The 4695-nt window shown below is 40.1% G+C and overlaps 1 pseudogene; it reads left to right on the forward strand.

Moving 5' to 3' along the window:
- Positions 1–2871: 2871 nt before the first annotated feature.
- LOC102812449 lies at positions 2872–3759 on the forward strand (annotated as a pseudogene).
- The last annotated feature ends 936 nt before the right edge of the window (positions 3760–4695 follow it).

The raw sequence follows: 4695 nt of genomic DNA on the forward strand, positions 1-4695 counted from the left end.
TCTTCCTTTAACCACCACAGGGCCATTTAAGCTCATAAAGTAATAACACAGATCTCTCAGTGTTCTTTTGTGGTGTGCCAGTGTGTCTTCCTCCTGAAAGAGAAGGAAGTCTGCCTGTGTTTACCTGAATGTCAGTTCAAAAAAATAAGTCACCACCTTTTCATTGGTGTTAAGAACAACCTAAAAGGAGCTCTGGTAGCGTAGTGGTTACGAATCGGGTTGTGAACCGCAAGGTCAGCAGTTCGAAACTACCAGCGGTTCCGCGGGAGAAAGATGAGGCGTTCTGCTCCCGTAAAGATTTACAGCCTCGGAAACCCTGTGCAGGGTCGCTATGAGTCAGAACCGACTCCACGGCACTCAACAACAACAACAACAACAACAATCTCTGATTATTTGCTCAGCATACATGTTGAGTAATATGGTGACAGAATACAACCACGTTGTACATCTTTCTTAATTTTAAATCATCCAGTGTTCCCATGTTCTGCTTGATCAATTGCCTTTGTCCACATACAAATTCCTCATGAACACAATTAAGTGTTCCAGAATACTCATACTTCACAATGTTGTCTATAGCGTGTCATGATCCACACAATCGAAAGCCTTTGTGTAGTCAATAAAGCATAGGTAAACATCTTTCTCATATTCTTTGCTTTTAGCCAAGATCCATCAGACATCAACAACAATATCCCTTGTTCCATAACCTCTTCTGAATCTAGCTTGAACCTCTGAAAGTTCTCTGTCAACGAATGCATGGAGCCTCTTCTGTATTACCTTTAGTAAAATTTACTCGCATGGGATATCAAAGAGATTGTCCGATTATGGGTCACCTCTCTTAGGCACGGGCACAAAAATGGATCTTTTCTAATCAGCTGGCCAGATAGTTGTCTTCCAAATTTCTTGGCAGAGATGAGTGAGTGCTTCCTGTGCCACCTCACTTTCCTGAAAGATTTCAATTTTTATTCCATCAATTCCTGGTGCCTTGTTCTTTGCCAATTCCTTCAATGTACCTTGGACTTCCTCCTTCAGTATCATTGGCTGTTGATCCTGTGCTACCTCTTGAAATGGTTGAACATCAACCATTTCCTTTTGGTACAGTGACTCTGTGTACTCCTTCCATATTCCTGTGATGCTTTCTGCATCATTCAATAATTTGCCCAAAGAATCCTTCAATAATGAAAGTCAAGGCTTGAATTTTTTCTTCAGTTCCCCCAGCTTGAGAAATGCACCTGACCCAAGCCATGGTATTTTCAGTAACCACATATGCATGTGAAAGATGGACAGTGAATAAGGAAGGCTGTAGAAGAATTGATGCTTTTGAGTTATGGTTTTGGAGGAGAATATTGAAAGTGCCATGGGCTTCCAAAAGAACCAATAGATTCATTTTGGTAGAAGTGCAGCCAGAATGCTCCTTGGAGGCCAAGATGGCCAAACTTCGTCTCTCATACTTCGGACATATTGTCAGGAGGACTAGTCACTGGGGAAGGACATCATGTATGGTAAGGTGGAGGGTCAGAGAAAAAGAGGGAGACCCCCAATGAGATGGATTGGCCAAGTGGCAGCATCGATGGACTCAAGCGTAGCAATAGTAGTGAGGTTGGCCTGGGAATGGACAGTGTTTCTTTCTGCTGTGCATAAGGTCAATATAGGTTGGTACCAACTTGATGGCACCTAACAACAACAACAACAGTGAACTAAAATTGATTTCTATTGGTCATTTTGAATCTGACAATCACATGATTTACTATGCCAGGAATGATAAATTGAAGAAGAATGGCATCACATACATCATCAGAAAGAACACCAAAGATCTTTCTTGAAACATAATGTTGTCTCTGATAGGCAAACATCCATAAGTCTAAAATTAAGACCAGTTAATACCATTAATATTCAAATTTATGAACCAACCACTAAAACCAGTACTAATGAAATTTAAGAATTTTACCAACTATTTCAATTAAAATTGTTAAAACATACAAATAGGATGTGTTAATTAGTGGTGATTAGAATGTAAAGGTTGGGGGAAAAAAGAGGAAGGATCAATCACTGGAAAATATAACCTTGGTGATAGAAACAATGCTGAAGACCTCATGATGGAATTTTGCAAGAACAATGACTTCTTCATAACAAACACATATTTTAAACAACAAAAAAAAATGACTATAAACATGAACCCCACCACATAGAAAACACGGAAATCAAATTGATTTCATGTGTGAAAGAGATGGTAGAAAAGCTCCACATCGTTAGCCAAAGAAAGGCCAGGGGAAGACTGTGGAACAGACCAGATGTAAGATCAGGCTGAAGGTGAATAAAATTAAAACAAGTATATGAGAGCCAAAATATGATAAATGGAGAAAAGACTAAAGTTGTCAGATACTTTATTTTGCTTGGATTCACAATCAGCCATAGAGAAACCAAACATACTACATTAGGCAAATCTGCTGCAAAAGACCTCTTTTGTTAAAGAATAAAGACAGTTTGAGAACTAACGTATGCCTGGCCCAAGCCATGGTACTTTCAACAGCTTCATGTGCATGTGACAGCTGAACATTGAATAAGGAGGACTGGCTATGAATCGATGCACTTGAATTATGATGTTGGTAAAGTGTATTGCACGTACCATGGTCTATCATAAGTATAAACAAATTTGTCTTGGAAGAATTACAGACATAATGTAATTATGGAAGGATGACAAGAGTTTGTCTCTTATTCTTTGGACCTTTTTTTCAGAAGGAATACATTCTTGGCGACAGACATGTTTGGTAAGGTGGAGGGTCAAGAAGAAGTAGGAATACCCCTAAGGAGGTGGTTTATTACCGTGTCTCCCCAAAAGGGCTTAAACATGCAGTTGTCCGACACGCAACCTCAATGAGTCAATGTTTGGTGCAGCCACTAGACTAATCCCGGACCCGGGTGCGGGAACTCCAGGGCCAAATTGCCGCCATCACTAGGATCTCTCCCGGCGGTCAGCGAATCCTGGTGGGATACCCGCCGGAATGCCTGGATCTCAGCAACGGGGACACCATTCTGGAGGACTTGCCCATCCAATCAGGCGACATGCTGATCATTGAAGAAGACCAAACCAGGCACAAAACTTCACCTGCATTTGCAAAACATAGTGCTCCTAGTTACTACAGGGAAACTTTGCCTGTGCTTACCAGAACTTCGGTTCTAGCAGACAACTCTTGCCTCTTTACCAATGTGTATTATGTCGTTGAAGGGGGAGTTCTGAATCCAGTGCGTGCCCCTGAGATGAGACTCTTCATAGCTCAGATTGTAGCAAGCGATCCAGAGTTCTATAGTGAGGCAATCCTGGGAAAGACAAACCAAGATTACTGTGACTGGATCCAAAGGGATGATACTTGGGGAGGTGCTATTGAGATCTCCATTTTGTCCAAATATTATCAATGTGAAATCTGTGTAGTGGATACACAGACAGTCCGAATTGATCGCTTTGGGGAAGATGCAGGATATACCAAAAGGGTCCTACTTATTTATGATGGCATTCACTACGATCCACTTCAGCGTAACTTCCCTGACCCAGACACCCCTCCTCTGACCATTTTCTCGTCTAATGATGATATTGTTCTTGTACAAGCACTGGAATTAGCTGATGAAGCTAGGAAAAAGAGACAGTTTACAGATGTAAACCGCTTCACCCTGAGATGCATGGTGTGTCAGAAGGGGTTAACTGGACAAGCAGAAGCAAGGGACCATGCCAAGGAGACAGGCCATACCAACTTCGGAGAGGTGTGATCTATGCATGATAGGGGTTGAAGCTTACTACCTCACGGATCCAGAAGGTTCTGGGTATTCCAATAAGCTATTCGTAACCCTAAAGAACAAAATGGACAGGATGCTTGAACCACTGTTTTAACTTAAAACCACGAAGATACTGAAATTCCTTGTTAAGATTAAAATTAGTGTGCAAGTTTACAGATGTGTGTCTACAGTGGTGATACCCTCTTTCTGCTGAGGTGACAGAATGGGTGGTGTTTGCCACCTTCTGACACTAACCGGAAGACTGAGTTTTAGTATTATAAGCTAACACCCAGCAGCATTAAGTTGTTGAAGAAAATCCCGTCACATTTGGGGTAATGCAGAAGTCCTCATATGAGGCCACTGGACATGCAATGCACCACAGTGTTACCAGTAATTGAATGCTTTCATTAACTCTGCGTTAATAATTTCTAAATTATGAATTGATTCCTCAAATGATGATACGCAGAATTGTGAAAACTGATTTTATATTACCATTTGGTAGACTTTATAAATGTGTACGTTAGCTATTACAAGTACATATCAAGCATTTTTTACAGGGATGGGTCAATTAAGAATGTTAACTAAAAACAGGAATTGATGATATCCTGTTATAAGATTTCCAGTGTGTAACAGTGGAATGTATGAAGAAAAAGGTGCCTGAAGCAACTGACTGAAGCTTTAAAAGACCATTGGCCTCATATTTTAATGCAGTTTAGTTATTGGTCCTTGCTACATTGGATACAATTTTTAAATTAAGCAGGGTAATTTTTAAATGGAAGTTCCTTGAAATTTAAGTGTTCCATTTTTTTTTTTTTCTTGCATATTTGTCTGGAGGGATTTGATTTCCTCCAAATTCTGAAAGGAAAAGAAGTTTATCTAAAATTTAAAAAAATTTAAAAAGGGTTTAAACATAATAATTGTGAGTATGAT

Source organism: Chrysochloris asiatica, unplaced genomic scaffold, assembly GCF_000296735.1.
Source record: "Chrysochloris asiatica unplaced genomic scaffold, ChrAsi1.0 scaffold00011, whole genome shotgun sequence".
NCBI lineage: Eukaryota > Metazoa > Chordata > Mammalia > Afrosoricida > Chrysochloridae > Chrysochloris > Chrysochloris asiatica.